A 17,272-nucleotide genomic window follows, 5' to 3' on the forward strand; every position below is an offset into this window, starting at 1 on the left:
TACTGTATCAGCCCTGTAATTTTGAATGTTATCGCAGGATTTTCGAAACCGAATGAAAGTTATAGCCAAACGCAACTTTCTCAAACCCCTTTGCTAGAAAACGAGCACTCGGCCGGGCGCACGGTGGCGGTTTGGAAACGTTTAGAGAGAAAGAGAGACATTATAGCGATAAGATGGGCGTGCTACGCCGCAGAGTCAGCATTCCAATGACAGCGGGGATAATCACCTATCGAACGTGATGTCTGAAAAAGCTCTCCGAGGCGCGAGTCAATCCTGGTAGGTTTCCAAACTAGGAAAAGCAGTGTTTTACAAGAGGAGAAAAAAATGATGGACGTTTACCAATTAAGTGTGTCGTATTCCTTGCTGCCTCTTCGCCAGTTGGGGTATTCTTCTTTTCACGGCCATCACACGACTCCATCCAATGATTTTGCATTTGTGCACTCGGAAAGCAACGTTGCGGGCGAAATCACACTTGTCGTTGGGCAGCATTCCGTTCTGCCGTGCCGGAGCCCGAGTGTCCGTGCGGGGGACGAGGCCGAGACTGGACTGCTTGGCCCTCCAACCCTCGGGTGCCGACAGCCCCCTCAGGGCCGACTCCTAACGGGACACCCACGAAAACCGCCCCTGTGGCCAGAAAAACAGACAACGGTATAATTTCCTTGACTTCCCGACCGAAAAGAAGGAAGGGAAAAAAAATTGGACTGTCCCGGTACCGTAATACCAGAGCGGACGCGCGGGGGTGGAGAGAGGAACGGGACGGGCGCCCGGTGAGAGAAAAAAAAGTGTTTACGTGGACCGTTGCGGTGAGTACAACAACAATCTTTGGCCGCACTGTTTTTGCTCTGTTTCTTGGCGTCGCGCGGACAGAAAAGAGATCAACAAAAAAAAAAGGGGAAAGGGGGGGGGGGAGATTGTTGATGCAGCGCGTACCTTGTAACGGTTTTATGATATGAACTATCTGGAGACTCTTTCTGTTGTGATTGTTAGGCACACTGCAAGACAGTTATGTATCTGGCCGTTCGAGACTGGTCCGGATGGATTATTGTCATAATACAAATTGTTCCAGTCGCCTAAGGGATGCGAGCTGCTTTAAACAAATGTGTCGGCTTCGTGAAGTCGCTCACAAGGCGTTTCACACGACCCTTTCGGCTTATTTACGACGCAACGGTTAATAGCAATCAAATAGACCAATCGTAAAGCCGTTCTTTGAAAAAAAAATGAAAGAGGGGCTAGGAGGGCGAAGTCGAAAAACGGACGTAGTCATTTGCGTTTAATTATTGCTCTTGAAACAGTCGCCGGCCCCTTTGCTGTGTTGCGTTGCGCAACTCTGACCCCGAGTGTTCCGGGTCGATTAGTCTTAAGACACTACTTCTTTTCCGCCGCTCGAGAGTGGGGAAAAAGGAGCAGAAGAACCTCCTTCGCCCCTGGCCTGCCTGGCTGTGATATCGTTGCATCGCGTTGCTAAATGCGTGAATAATTGCACAAGTTTCAGATGCCTTTCCTGCTTGCATGCTTAGGTTGCATTTATCTGACGTACTCATGTTTTCTCCCTCTCTCTATTTTTCCGCCTGGCTGGAGAGACACTTTCAGAACAGGTTTCACGGTTCAAATCCTGCAAATAGTCTGCATTCTATTTCCTTTTTCTGTTCCTGTAGCGTCGCTCACGGTGGCGCTTGTGTTTGTACACATATATACATACCACGGCCGACACCGCCATAGCTTAGTTAACTGCATTTACACATCAGGTGAGGTGGCGTGTTGGAGAGAAATTTATGGTTCACCTTGTGCATGCATGTATTAAAAGGGTTGGCCAGCCTGGTCCCGCACTACACTTGTACGCGTGGCCGCCGCGGTTCGGAAACACGTGTAGGAGGTGCCCACCGCGGGGACTAGATGTAGTGACGCAGCGACTTCAACGCGGGGGGCGGCAAATAATAATGGAATTGTTGGATTATCGACTGTTACCTTGAGATGCATGTGCACGCAACTGACTCATAGACAGAATGCTCTGTTATGTAAAGATGCAATTCTCAGCTTTGGATTGGTTTCTGGTCTATTTTTTATTTTTTTTGAATCGTTGTTAAATTCTTACAAGGATCCGGAGTTAAGTCTTTCTTGCGATATTCCAGCATGAATGAAATGAAAGGTCTTTCTGAAAAAATGATAAAGTTAAACGCTCCCTCTCACTTTTAAAAAATAAAAAAAGAATATGTATCTTACAAATTTTTAAAATGTTCTTCCTGTATTTGTCATTCTCTAGACATGTCTGCCTCTGCAGCTTTTGACGCCTCAACGGGGGTTAAATGTGGCACCTGGATTTTCTTAGTTTAACCCGTGCGCGCGTGCTTGAAGGCTCTCGCGTGACTGAACCGTGGTGTGGCGGGGCGCGGCGCGGGGTGGGGCGCGGCGAGGCGCGCCAAGGGGCCAGCCAGTCAGCCAGCCAGCCCAATCTCGAAATGAGACTGTTCCTATGCGTCCTGAGCCAAACCAGCCCGCCGGGCTGGGGCACCATTGGCATCGCCCGTCCAACAACTTGGCAGGGGGCCGTCTTTAAACCACCATGAATTATGTAAGGGGCCGATCGTATAGGCTAATTAACCGCTGGTGTACAGAGGGGGGCGGTGGGCGAGCGCTGGACTGGAGGGGAATGAACTATTATAATATATTTACTTCTCGCATTTGCTCGAGCATGTAGGGAGGCGGCTGGAAAGTGAATCGAAAAGAACACAACTTTCGTCGCTCTAGTAATCTTTCTGTAATGTTGTCTTTCTCGTTCAGAACCAACCCCGCCCCGTGGCTGAGGCCTGGCCCTCGACCAAACACAGCCGGGCAGAGATTGGTCGGTTCGAGTGGGATGGGCATCGTCGGCATACACTTATGCGAGCGTGTATACATTTCAATGCCGCGTGTGTGGCGGGGGGAAGGCCAAAAGCGAGAATGATCTGGCTCTGGGTACTACTGTGTTCGATAAGCTCTCTTTATACTACCATATTTGCAGCGGATGAGTATTTTCCACCCCAAAGTAATCTCAAAAAGTCATAAATGTATTATTTAGTTTTGCAGTTATATATTTATTTGGTTCTTGCAACTATAGTTTATTTATTCAGTGTGAAAAATACCCTCGTAAATTTACATTTGTTGTAATTTTTATTAACAATTTTTTTTCTTTTTTTTTGCATATATATTAACAAAATATTTTGCAAATTTGCGGTAACCCAATCTAGCTTGCTGTTCATTTCCAGTTCGCTTCGAATCGCTTGTAATTTTTCATTTAAAATTGTAATTTTACAATATACATTATGGAAAATTTTCCCGTTAATGTAGAACTATTTCCTCTCTGTGCTGTAAACAGAAATTTTTCACGTGTAGCTCACGTACGGTGGGTAGGCGTTAAACACGATGCTCCCGCACGCTGCTGCAGCAGATGTGTTGCGTTCGGGCAGGTGAGGTTGCGCTTGTGTTCCTGTCCCATATGGGCTTCGGAAATGCTATCAACGCCGTTATTTATTTGTTCTCCTCTCTTTTGCATGAATCGTTTATCGCATGTGATAAAATGTTTCAGGTGCTATAGGTAATCGTGGAACAACATGTAATTTTCCTCGCAGGTGTCAAGCCTGTGTTCCCCTTTTTTCGTCGGTGAAAATGTGATACACTTTATATAATCCACAACCGTAGTATTTCTCTTTCCATATATTTTTATTTGTCCTCTGTTTTTGTCTTTGGGAGGAATTTAGAAAATGGATGCATGGGTCTTCCCGTTCAGTCCTGTAACTTATCGGAGCTCCCTGACGCTGCTCTGCCGAGGGGAGCTCAGGTGAGTATCTCCCCCGGGGTAATTTGGATTCCGTGGGTATTAGGCACGGCTGAGAGGCCCCGTCTGGTCCAGTGACAAGTGTACGGCCTCGTGTGTGGGCCGGGCGTGCACACCACCGCACCCCACTCACGCCCGCCAACCACACACTTTGAGACAGTTCTCTGCTCCCCTACAAGGTGTCATTTTACAAAACGTGGACTGGGCACATGGTTTTTGTCCTAATTTTAATTTTGTAAATGTTACCGCACTCTTCTTTGCGTAAAGCTGAAAGACGACTTGGAGAATTTTAGTGGGAGCATATATTTATCTTTATTACTGTTTGTCTTTAATAATTAATAATTAATAGTCCTCTATTTTACGTGTGGGTGGTGCGCGCATGAGCGGGCCATTTAGAGAGGAAGTTGTTCATTGTTGGCTTGTTACCCAGTTGCGAATCAAATTGCAACAGGTGTGGGCGCGTAACCTTCCTGTAGAGACAGTCTGGGGAACTGTCTAAAAATGAAAAAAATTGTAATTGACCATTTTATTTGATATTTTTTTTTGCTGTTTTTTTTTTTTTTTTTTTTTGTCAAGAAAGTAATTATTTTGAACACGGCTCACGGCCGCGCCCTGCAGTCCCACGCAGTAGTTTGCCGTGGAGCGCACATTGGCTCCGATATTTCTTCGACTTGACCTCGGATTGATTCGGGCCGGTCGGCCATGCCTGGCCGGCAGCAGCCTCAGCGGCAGCCTCGGCAGCAGCCATGTGGAGGCGCGGTGGCGGCCGGCCGGCTTGCCACGGCCCGGCCGGGCCCCCCACCCCCGTGGTCCTGCAGCCATGCTGGAGAGGTGATGCCAGCGCGCCCCGACGGCGACGGCCTCAACTGCCTGGCCGGCCCGAGTCGCGGGGTCACGTGGTGTTGTTCATGTTGTTGTTGTTCAAGTGTTTCGGCGGGAAGAACGCGGGCGCACGGGCATCTGCAGCCGTCGCGTGGGAAGTGATGCCCGCGCCGCGGTCCCTGTGGGTGGGCGTGTGGGGCTGGGCCTCCACCGAGTACAGAAATACTCTGACATGGTACCAACAACAGGCCTTAATGTACAACCTTTCTCATGGAATTTTGTTCACATGGGGCAAAAGTATATTAAGCGCCGTAGTAGTGTGAGGAATCAGTCTGACTTTTGTAAGTCGCGGGAAGGGCGAAATGTCGAGGCGGAACACGCAGCTGCCGTGAGTAGCGTCAGGGGCGTCTGCTGCCGCCCCGCGTCTTGGCTCCCTCCCCTTCCTTTCCCCTTACTCCCCCCTTGCCGCGGTGTGTCGCGTCGCTGCTGCTGCCCCGGCGCCGCACCGCGCCCCAGCTGCCTGCCAGCTCGTCGGCCCGGCGGCGGGCCTGCTGGCCGCCAGCTCGGGCTGGCAGCCCCCCTCTGGAACTTGGGCCTCCGGCCACCAGGGCGCGCCACCGAGGTCTGTCGAAATTGGTGTGCCCTTCCCTCAGAGCGCCTGCCGAGTGCTCTCCGATGTACTGCTGCCTTCTAAAAGTCTCAGGGTATATGAAAATAAAAAAGGGAAATTATGATATATTTAGCAGTGTTACTAAAATGGTTAATCATTCCTGGTTGTTCACTTAATGATTTACATCGTGGTTGTTAGGCTATATTGTCTTCTTCTTCTTCTTCTTCTTCTTCTTCTTCTTCTTAGAATTGCCGTTCAACGCTGACGATGACCTCTGCTGGGCCCTTGGGCTGATGAGATGCCGACTCTGTAGCGAGTGAATCGGCTGGCAAGGCCCGTGCCTGCAGCTACAAAGTACGGGGCCGGAGCTGCCAACAGTACAGTAGCTGCTGGGATGGGATTGTCTCAGTAATGTAAACGGTGTCTGTGCTGGCGACTGAGTGTCCTTTCTGCTGAATTGGTTCGTGTGTGCACATTTTTGGGATTAGAGCCGTCCTTCTTGCTACCCTGAAAATTTAACAGTAACACAGTCCCAAGTTTTGACTTTTAAATTGTTCTTCAATACTAAATCAAAGTCCTCCCTCATATTTGACCGAAATTAGTGTACTTTGTTTTCACCTCATTTGTATCGCCGCTGGCCTCTCCATATCTCTCTCACTGTCTCTCTATCCCTCTCTCTCTTGCTCCTTCCTCCCTTCCTCTCTACGACGGTCATAAAATTGCGGTCTCACTCTCTGGACGCCGCCAGACACAGTGGCGCCGGAGTGTCTCCCTCCCACGCCGACCCGGTGTTCAAAAAATACCTCATAATGCTATTGATTTAGTCTTTGAGATTTTCTGTACATTTTTGTTATCACTATTCACAGTTTTTGTAAATTATTGTTGAAACTCCAGTGGTAAATGAATGTCTGAGCCTCAGTGCTCTTATAGTTACAAGGATTTTATTTTGGATGTAAAGCTCCCAATATGTACGAATTTCTCATCCCCGTGTGGGGATCTGCTAGAGAGGATCGTCAAAGTGGAGCAGCGGCAGGTAAACTAAGTGGGATTAAAATCGTAACGAAGAAAAGATGGATACGGTAAAGGGGAGCGTAAAAATGCAAGAGTGATGAGGGAAGTTCAGCATGCGAGCGGCCGGGCGGGGGTTATAGGAGCCGCCGCCTTGGCTTCGGAAACGAAGTAGACGCCGCACCCGGCGTATCTTAGATTGAAATCTCGAGAGGAAGATCGGCCTGTATTTTTTTCCAGCCTTACCGGGAGACGCCAAACAAAATGGGAAAAGAACGATGAGTGTCGCGGGAGCGCATAGTAAGAATACAGTTGGTAAACGTTAAAAAAAAAAACGTCCTCTAAGGGGAAAAACTCGTCTAATTGAAAGGGAACCAGAAAAGGAATTGACTTGACAGTAAAGTATATACCTAGCGTTGACAATTACTACTGTTTTCGTCCTATGTCGTCCCATTGGAGGGGGCAATAACTCTGGGAATCATGTGTACACCGACCCAGGAATCACGTGGGGAATCAACGAGAATGAATGAGAATCACGACGGGGATCACTGGGAATCAACGGGAATGATGCATTTCGGTAATCAGGTGTACACTTCAATTCGGAGTTATTGCCCCCTCGGTCCTACTATAACGCCAGGCGTGTGGGAGGTAGGCAAAAGCTGGCGGAGAAGAAAGAGGGACTTGTGAGCTGCTGTGAACGACGTTTTCACAGGAAAACCACTGTTCTAGACGTTCGGGACGCTCGGCCCGGCCCAGGCGCCACGTCGCTGGCGCTAACGAGGCCCGGGATTAAGGAGGTAATCCCAGGCCTTGAGCAGCAGCAGCGCCGCCTGTCATCTGGGCCGCCTGCTACGCACGGACTGCAATATTCTTGCAGATGGGGCCGTCATGCCCCCATCCCCCTTCTACCCCCTCCCATCCGTCGTCCCCGTGCTGCTGTTCCTGCCTCCCCCACCCCCTCTACCGCCCGCATGACTCTGCACATTCTTCTTGCAGCTTCAATAGGTGCCTCAGTTTTTTTGGTTGTTTTTATTTTTTACTGTCAACTTTTTTTTCTGCTTGGGAAATGAAAGGCACCTCTGGCGTCCTTGACTGCACTGCAGGTTTTCTTTGGGCAGGAGGTCCAGTGGTGGCACACTGCGTAACATGTGTATGTAAAAGAAGAGGGGAGGGAGCGGGAGTGAGGATTCCACATTTGCAAAGTTGTGCCCCTCGCGGCCACGCGCGCGCGCGTTTGAACTGCGGAGTTTAGAACTTTATGCGGAATGACCCCCTCCCCCGTCGCCCCCTTGCCGTGCCTCCCCCACTCGGAATAGGCCAAGTTTTGCCGGACGGCGTGCAGTGGTGTTGGGGTCCCCCGAGGGGCTGCGGGGGCGTGGGGGGTGCGGGAATACATACACCCTGCTTTATGCCCCGTGCACACTGCGCCGCCATGTGTTTGTCGCTGCACTCTGATGAACAGGAGCCCCAGCAGGGGCACCGAAATTGCAACCCCCTCCCTCCTCTTGCCTTTCTCCTCCTCCTACCTCTCACTCCCCCTGTTCTACACGTTCTCCTTTATTCCCCCAATTTCCCCCTCCCCTAACCAAGACCCCCTTTTGCTCTCATGACCCAAGGACACCCCGCTGTACATGTCTTGCGGGAAAGGCGTCCTACATACACTGTCGGTACACTGACGAACCAAGTCTTCCTCAAGTAAACACTCCCAAGTGTGCAAGCAGGCTGAACAATTCCCCCCACAGTAAGCTTCCAACATGCGACGCTGTGAAAAATGGCCGCAGGGTTATGGTAAAATTTCCCATGATATGTGTCATAAAATTACAATTTGAAATTGTTAATTTACCCATAAGCACTTGGATTGACTTGCAAGTGATCGAAATAAGGCAAGAATGGGCTGTCGCAAATTTGCAATATATTTCGTAAACAAAAATCACAAAAAATGTTGTAAATGTACATGTAGGCTACTCTCAAAATCTGAATGAAAAAGAAATTTATCGCGTGTTGTGTTCACTCCGCTCGGCCAGACAGCCATTCCTTGTGACCGATACTGACGGTTGCCTACCTCAAGGCGGATGGTGGCCTACCCTGACGGGCGCCTTGGCACCTCTCCTTTTGTGGCGTGTACGACCGGTTGTCTATTCCGAGGCGGACGGTTGCCTACCCTGATAGGCGCCTTGGATGCTTTTCTTCTGCTTTCCAGACTTGCTTGGCTAGTAGCCTTACCTGACTGGCGCCGTGCTCATGGGGATTCTGCTACTGCAGCCCTCGAGCCCTACCCAGGGGTGCCATTCAAACCACCTGGGGACGTGAGGGGCAGGTGGAACCCGAGGGAAAGAGAGGGAGGGGGGGGGGGGGGGGTAGGAAGTCAACTGGAAGCAGAACGAAAATTCGTATGTCATGCGAGCAAAAATATACATTTTTATCTAGCACCAAATAATTGACAATTTCGACTGTCATTCTACATCACACAGTAAATTGTAAAGGCTAGAAAATAACCTGTGTTTTTCGTTCGCCCCTCTCTCTTTCTCTTCACCTCCTCTCTCTGTCGGGCGGAGAGGTGTCTGTAGTGGGGAGGGGCTTGGCGATGAGCGCGCGCTAAAAAGCTTTCAGCCCCCGCTGCTGCTGTGAGGGGTTGGGTCCGGTACACTCCAGCCCCCCCCCCCCCCCCCCCTCTTATTCCTCTCCTCTCCTTTCTCCCCTCAGCCCTAAAACCCTCGCAACACCACGGCTCCATCGACCCCCCCCCCTCTTTTCCCTCCAACCCGGCAGATACGCCCATCTTAGCGAGGGGGGAAAGGTTCGAAAATGATGAAATTTGAATGCGCGGCTGGTGCGGCTGCTGCTGCTGCTGCTGCTGCTGCTGCTGCTGTTGGCATCTTGGGCCGAAGAGCGTACAGGCGGTGCGGGCTCGATGAATGATGGAAAAGGATGGATGAAAAGCAGAAGAGGTTCCAGGTTCGGCCGGCAGAGAGTGTGGAGGTCGTCCGTGTCGATGCCACGCGCTTGCGTTGGCGTGAACACACGGACAAGGGAAAACTGAGGTGTGACAAATCAATCATTTGGTGTCACCTGGCTGATGTTTCCAAATTAATAGATATTCACCAATTTAATGACTGAAAGTTCTGTTCCCCCATTTTGAAAATGTGTAATTTTTCCGACCAGCAGAGAAGATACAATACTACTTATCCCTGATTTACCTGCTTCAACAGCGTGGGTTTTCTTTTGCTGTATTTTGTTAAAACGTTTCAAACATGGTTTCATTTAATCTTTCTCGAGTCGCGCCGCGTGCGGTCCCAGTAGGGGGCGCCGGGAGCTCGGCGCTAGAGATGGAATGCGTAATTCATGACTCTGGAAGAGAAGTGATGGATGCGAACGCTAGGGAAGCGACTCGAGTGGGCAACATTGTACAGCTGACGTAAGACTCTATGTTCATTAGGAAAAGAAGAAGACTATAGTCGGTATGAATGTAGACTACTTTTTATTTCTGAGGCAGTAGCGAAAATTATTGATGTGTATTTATAATATAAATTACGAGTCACGTGACGCAGATCGTGTAACATATTTATTGAGTTTCCATTTCAAAGTTAAGTACTTCTACCCCCTCTCCCTCTTTTCTACCTCCCACTCTCTCCATCAGCTTCCGGCCTCATTTGCATGTTGCAGGGTTGCAGGGCAGGCGACTGGGGGGCCTAGCAGCTCCCATGCTTCATCGCCCCCCCCCCCTTCTACCCCTCTCTATATATATTTACCCCCCTCACACTCCGGTGTGTAGTTTCTTGAGCTTATCTGCGGCGTGGCTCATGATGGTGGCGTGTGCCGCCACCGCTACGCCCCACCAGCCCCACCGCGCCACAGAACTCTATTGCCGGGCGGCCACACCCCCCGCGACGGCTACCCACCACTCGTTGGATGCTGTGCACGCCACGGCAGCTTATCTCTCTGGACTACAGTGTGTGTGTGTGTGTGTGTGTGTGTGTGTGTGAGCAAAGGAGAGAGAGAGATAGTGGGCGTGCGTGTGCGCGGAGGAAGTGCGCTCTTCTCTTCGTGTGCTTCGAAACTGTCCTCACAATAGGTTTTTTTTCGACCCAGTCAAGTTTGATTTTATTTTTTGTAAGGAGAAAGTCGCCTAGCAACAAAGGAATATAGAACACTTGGGTTCGGTGCACGGAAAGCAAGAGTTCTGTCTTGCAGAAGAAAGACGAAGGGCAGAAAAAAAGAGAACAGCCAGATGAAGGTCCAGACATCTGCGCGCAGCCTCCGCACTGTACAGTCTGCTCAGCAGTGGCAGCAACGCCTGTCGTCGTCCTTATTGCGAACGAGGATCAGCCCAGCCTTGCTACTCTCTCTGTCTCTGTATCTTCCTCTCTCTCGCTTCGTCGCTCCATCTCCTTTTTCCCTCGCCCATTTATCCTTCCTATTTCCCGTAGTGCTACACCTCTGTGCGTGGCATAAAAAGGTAAAGACATACTGTGATTTTCTCCCAATCTTTGGCTTATTTTTGGCTGGGGATAGAATATGGCGCATCGCACAGCCCTGTCTTTCAATGATACAAATGATTAGCAACTTATTTTAAAATCAGTATTTCATTAGTAGGCGTTTGGAGGTGGTTTTCTTTCTAGTGCCTGGAAGAAACTGTGAATTTTTAAGTAGCCTGCAAACCTAGAAGGAGATAGACGACAACGATGAAGGGGAGGGGAGGAGGGGGCCTGGCCCCTGCTGGCCTCGGCACAGGCGTGCCTGTCCTGAACGCCCTCCCCAGACAAACTTTTTCCTTCCTTTTCATTTGCTGGAGCTATAGCCGGCCCAATATTCGACGAGGGGCGTATAGGGTCTGGCCCCCGGGCCTAGCCTTGCCTGGGCAGGCTGCTGCCCCTTCCCCTTCTCCGCCAGGCCGGGGGCCTCTGGATAGCGGCACTGTGCGTGGCCCCTTGAAATCCCCCAAATGTATTTACACTGCAAAGGGCACTCTCATCAGAATCAGTTTTCAAACTTCTGATACTGTTAGTGGTGTGAGATTTAGGTGGCCCCACGTTTAAAAACATGAAAATCATCAACACACAAAAGAAAAAAAATGTTCGTGCAAAGCAACTGTTCTAAAATTTCGTGACTTTCTAAAGTTTTGCCATGAGCCTTGAGCCTTTGACCGCTTTCCGGAACTCTCATACTCAGAGTTCTTAGTTTTCCACCATTAAAGTGATTTTAAGCTGCACAAATCGTAAAGTCTTTCGCGTTATGAGTTGTTCACATTCATTTTAGGTTAATCTGGACAGTTAAAATAGTGTTTATCGTTGTCTTGCATTCGTAATCTTGCGCCATGCGGAAAAGTTTGTATTTCCCAGTCCCCTGTAAAATTGTCAGGTGCCCAGGAAAATTTATCATGAAAGATATCGTACTATTACTACTCTAAATTGTAAATTTTGAGCAACTTTGTATCGACTTTGAATCGAATGACGAGCAGGAGTGGGAGGTTGTTCAACATGTACTGCACATTTTGTAAATATAAAATTGCAAAATATGTCATACATGTACGAACCTACTTTTGGCAGTGTACTTGCCGGAGGCTGTTACAAAATCTCATAGAAGGTGACTTCATTTACGTCCAATACCGTGAAAGTTTTGTTATCCCCTTTTTCCTTTTTGGTATGGTGTAGTAGGGACCTACGCGTGTGTATGCGTAAGACGCCTGTGTTTGCGATACACTCCGGTGCTACATTCGTACACCGTGCACCTCTGGCCCCACACCTCTGCCCGCCCCACCTCTCTCTCTCCGCCCCCTTCTAGCGCCCTGGCGTGCCAAAGTGCCGTCTGCATGCATATCACCTGCATTTGCCTGGGGGCGTGCATGTCGGAGAGGAACAGGGAGAAAGGTGGGGTGGGGGAGGCGTGGGGGTGAAAGGGAAGGACCGCAGGGAGGGAGAGAGAGCAAGAGAGAGAGAGAGAGGGGGGGGGTCTGTAACGCCTTATCGTCACGGGAGAGGGGTGCCGTCTGCCCGCCTGGGAGGTATTGGGACTCCTAACCCCTGAGAGAGAGAGGGGGGGGGGGGGAGAGAGAGAGAGAGAGAGAGAGGGAGAGAGAGAGAGAGGGGGGGGGGGGGGGGGGGGGGGGGGAGCGAGAGCGCCAACGTAACCCAGCGGGCCTGCCGCACCCCGCACACCCCCGTGCGCAGAGCTTATTGGAACCTAAAACCCCCCGGGCTTCTCTTATTCCCACCACCACCGCGCAAGGAGCAACCCCCGACTGCTACGCCCCGCCTCACCACGCCCTACTTCACTCCACTTTCCGTGTGCGCGGGCCAAAATATCGGGGCATGCCTCCGCCTCCGCGCTGTCTCATCAGAAATAAAGTTTGATCAAGTTGGAGTACAGACACCGTAGGCGGGGGCTGGTCGTTCTGCGGCACTGTGTAGCGCAAGAAATTGGCAGTTTTGTGGGCATGTTTCCGCTGTTGTTTTATTTTAGGGAGTTTGGGGAGGGGTGGGGGTCAACGTTGTCCTTTGAATTTGAATACAATTGAACGCCAAGGGATACGACAGTAAGTTTCAAAAGTTAGGGACATAAGTAACACTAAAAGAAAAGTGGAGTAAGAGTAGCGTGCTGGCGTGGGGGGTCTAGTGCAAAAATGGTGGTCACGATTTTTTTCCCAAGGGCGGCTTGGGCGGCCCCTTAGATTTACACTGTGTGTGTGTGTGCGCGCGCGCGTGTGTCCGAGGAAGGTCGCTATGTAGGGGGATTAGGGTTGGGCGGGGTTCCTTGGCTGGGGGCTGCTGCTGGCTCTCACATTGCAATACGCCTGGGACGGTCGACTGGGGAGGAAAAGAGGGATGGGGGTACCGGGGGGGGGGGGTTATAAGGGTGGGGAAAAAGTTTGTTGATCTGACCGACTTAGGTCCGGCGGAGCAGCAGCGCCGAGTGGCGAGTGGTAAAATGTTGTAGCGGTGGCGCTGGATACATATGAACGTGGCCTTGCTCGGTCGCGACTTTCAAATAACTCTGCAAAAGGAGACGTACGTTTTTACCCGTTTAGTTTTTATTTTTTTTGTTCGATGCTGTCGATTTTAAAAGAATCCGTTTTTTGGGCACGAAAAAACCATCAGTGCTCGTCTTGGAAACAACAACATTTAAGAAAACAAAAACAACCACACGACCATCGTGTGCCGTGTGAGACGGCGTGAGACGCGCGTTTGCCGCAAGGCGGCTGGTGGGGCGCGGGGGCGCGCGGACATCCCCGACAAGCAGCGACGGCCATTAAGGGCGTTACGAGATGTTAAGGGGCGAACTTTACGACCTATAAGAGCCCGGCTACCCCTGGCGGGGCCCGACGCAACCTGTTGGCTCCCTTATCAAACGGCGCTAAGCATCGCGCGGCACGCGCCCGCCAGAGAAGCGATTGTTTTCGCGCTTCCTGTTAGCTGCGGGTGTTTTCCCATTTTTATGGTTTATTTGCTGAATTTTACAAGTGGGTACCCATGGGTACTTTATTTTGTCAATTTTTTAAAATTTGTACATCTAAAAAGTAGTCTCTTATACCTTGCCTAAAGGGGTTGATACTTCTTTACTCAAGTCTGCAAATTAGTTAAATTAATTTCAGTACGTCGCTAGTTCTACGCTCTAAATTCGTTCATCTCTAAAGTTTAATTACACAGTCAACTTGGTAATTTAATACCTGGTTAATTTTGTCTATATGTGCTAGACGTGACAAAACGTCCGCCTTTATCCCTCAATTTTTTTTTTTCCACGACGCGAGAGGTGGGGCGGCTACATTGTCCCCGCCGGTCAGTCCCTCTGCGCTGGCCGCCGGCCGAATGGCTTCGACCCAATCGCAGGCAATGCCGGCCCGTAATTGATATTCATGAGCCAATTGCCGCGGCCGGCTCGGCCCGCGCGCTCGCGGCGTGCGTGCGCCACGGGCCACACGGCGCCACTCGGCTTCACATGACTGAATTTTTCTAATACCTGCCCCGATTCGTGGCCACTAGCACCAGAGTCTTTCCGGGTGTGTGTGTGTGTGTCTATGAATGTTTACCCTACTGTTGTAAGAGGAGACTATTTGCTGCAATTTTGAAATATGTGATATAAGCCTCAATACTCAGAATCATACGCATTTGGGTCCAAATTTATTTGGTCCTTGAATCAAGCGTTTTTGTCTCGGCACAAGAGAAATTGGTCTCAAATCAGATACAAAATGCTCTTCATTCATTTAAGAGAATTTCGATCTTGATCCAAGAATACGGTTCACTGAGTGGATCCTGATAATGAATACTACACAGTTTTGGCTTATTTTATCCTCTCATGTTAATTTAAGCTACTTGTCCATGCCACTTTTCAAACGTTTGTAATTTGTTCGAGTTTTTCACTTTGTTTTTAACGACATCGAATTCTGAATTGAGTGAATGAGTATAGAGTGTGTGTTGAGCGAGGCCAGAGGCAGACGGCAAAGGTTTTTTGATCCAGAAATGTTTGATCTCGGTAAACACAGACGCTCGTGTTTATCCGATGGACGTACGGAGCAATATCCTCTTCCTTTCACACCCACGGCCTGCAGCGCCGCCAGACCTGCGTGCTCCGCTCTCCGCGCGTCTTTTGTCTGCACTGTTTCCTCGTACTGCGTGCCCAGTCTCCCCGTCACTTTTTTCCCCGCCTCTTTGCTTCTTGTCTCCCATCAGCTGGAGATCCAAATTTTTTTGGCCTCAATGTATACTTTCGATGGGTCGTTGACCCCGGTCAGGAGAGTGCGAGCGTGAGCCGTGAGGCGAGGCTGTCTTCAATTCTCCACTGATACGTCTATGCAAAAATACTGTGTATCTCACTTTTTGGAATGTATTTGTAGATGTATTTTCCGCACCCACGCACGGCCTCCTGCTCGTAACCTGGGCACGTAGCGTTCATATATGTGCGCGCGTGTGTGTCTGTGTGCAGGATAAGGGAGGGAAAGAATCAGAGTGGGGATGGGGTGGGGAGGGGGTGCGTAAAAGAATGGCGTCCTGGAGGGGGAGAGGAGGGGTGGGGTCGATCTGCTGACGAGAGCCGGGCGCTGAGCCACAATGTATTCCGTCACAAAGTCGAAAACAGGGGATCAGGCCGACTCCGCAGCACAGTGCAGGCGCTGAGTGCAGCGGCCCCGGGTGCACAACTTTTCCTGTGTGGGCAGGAATTTTAAACTATTTTGTCTAGACGAAAGTTTGTTGAGAGTTCTAAAAGGTCCTGTTTTTTCCTGCTTAGTCACTTTGTGTGTGTTTGTTTCTAAAGGCAATCTAAAGCATCGTGTTATAAGAAAATTTCGACCGGAGAGCTAAACGCAGTATAGTGTATTCAAATGTCACCATGCGGTGCATTTCTCAGAGGGCTCCCGAAGACGGTCAAAGAGTGTCTATACCCTGTGTATGTTTGTCGGAGAAGCGGAGGGGAGAAGGGCTTAACTGACCGCTGCCGGTGTCCCCTGTGTCCTCGTGTCCTTCGCGATCATCCCTCTACCCATCAGGCGACTGCTGGCCGCGAATGTGTGTGTGTGTTTTGGTCAGTACACTGCCCCTCCACGCTCCCTCTCTCTGCCCCTCTCTCCCGCCGGGGCGCCCCATCGCCACATCGTATACCACACTGAGAAGGCGGATAGAGCGAGGCGCCCCCGGCTTGCAGCCGACAATTTGAGAAATCAGCTGCCATAAAATGTTGAATAAAAGGAACACCTTCTCTCCCCCGCGCCTCTGCCCCCACGCCTCGCAGCCCCCTCTAATCCATTTCATCCCCCCGTAGACGGTATGTCCTTGTGTTCTAACCCCCCACCCCCTCCTCTCTCCGTCTCTCTCTTTCCCTCCTATTATCCTCGCCCGCTCCTTCTCTCCATCCGTCCCCCCGGGCGGCGGCAGCAGCAGCAGCAGATATTGTTGCCGGCAGGGGCACTTTAAACAAATTGGGAGGGCAGAGAGACGGTATGGCACGGCGGCTCGCACTGGAGGAATATTGCGCTCCGGCTCCAGCAGCCGGGCTCCAGCAGCTGGCTGTCCAAACGGCTGGAGCGCCCCGGCGCAGGGGGGAGGGGGGCCTATATGCACAGCGAGCGGGGGAAATTGGCACCGTTCGTACGCAACACTATTCCGCGCGCGCGCGCACGCGAATTTAAAGCCGGCGCTGCTGGCTGCCGCCGCGCGCTGTGCAGCGTTTGGCATTTCTCAGCTAAAACGAAGGCCTTTTCTTTTGTTTTTATTTCCGGTTCTCTTTTTCCTTCTCTTTTTTGAAAGGCCGATAAAAGTTGGGGTACAAACGCGTACACACAACAAAAACGTCGAGCCTCAACTTATGAATGAAATAGCAATGTAAGGCACTAAACTTTATTTTTTCGGGTAAGTTTTCGTGTGAAGTAAATTTTGATACAAGTTAAGTAAAGATCTGCATCAATGACGAGCATATGTTTAGCAGTTGATTTACATATATTATTTTCATAGGCTGATCTGTAAAAGTTTCTGGACCAGTTGAAACTATTTAGTAGTATATTTCTCTGGGTTGTGCGCAGTACCTATAGGAATTTTGTGATAGGTCTTGCCTTTTCTGTTCTTTTTTTCCCTTCCACCTCTCCCTTTTTCCTTCCTTTTTATCAGTCGTGCTGCCCGTGCGAATATAAACCTCGGGACTTTGCTGTCGCTGCGCGTTGACACTCCGTCCCGACGCGGGCAGCAGGTCTGGCGGCCAGGCCAACATCATCATCATTTTGGAATCCTCACGACTTCGTTTGTTTTGTGCCGCGTGCATGCGCATGAATAGCGAATCGGGTAGTATGCTTTTTTCGTCTCTTTCTGTTGCGTTTAGTTGGAAAACAAATTGACCGAAAGAGCCGCCAGCATTTCGAAGTTGTACGTGTGTGTGTGTGAGGGAGGGGTGGAGGAGGGAGGGAGGGAAAGAGAGAGGTGGAGGGAAAGAGAGAGGTGGAGAGGGAGAGAGAGGTTGAGGGGGGAGAGAGATGGGTAGGGAGAGAGAGAGGTGGAGATGGAGAGAGGTGGAGGGAGAGAGAGGGGGGAAGGAAGAGGAAG

At 50.5% G+C, this 17,272-nt stretch overlaps 1 protein-coding gene and 1 long non-coding RNA gene across 6 annotated transcripts in view; one reads left to right on the top strand and one right to left on the bottom strand.

Annotated features, from left to right (window-relative positions):
- LOC127749867 (uncharacterized) overlaps window positions 1–517 on the bottom strand; it is a 17,614-nt gene extending 17,097 nt beyond the window's left edge. Inside the window, exon 1 of the long non-coding RNA XR_008011399.1 lies at window positions 340–517. This is a non-coding gene — a long non-coding RNA (uncharacterized LOC127749867). The remainder of the gene's footprint in view (window positions 1–339) is intronic.
- The window catches only part of LOC113202757 (uncharacterized), a 173,852-nt gene that overhangs the window by 38,803 nt on the left and 117,777 nt on the right, over window positions 1–17,272 (top strand). The window lies entirely within an intron of this gene.

This window comes from Frankliniella occidentalis, unplaced genomic scaffold, assembly GCF_000697945.3.
Source record: "Frankliniella occidentalis isolate FOCC.00 unplaced genomic scaffold, Focc_3.1 Scaffold102, whole genome shotgun sequence".
Taxonomy (NCBI): Eukaryota; Metazoa; Arthropoda; class Insecta; order Thysanoptera; family Thripidae; genus Frankliniella; species Frankliniella occidentalis.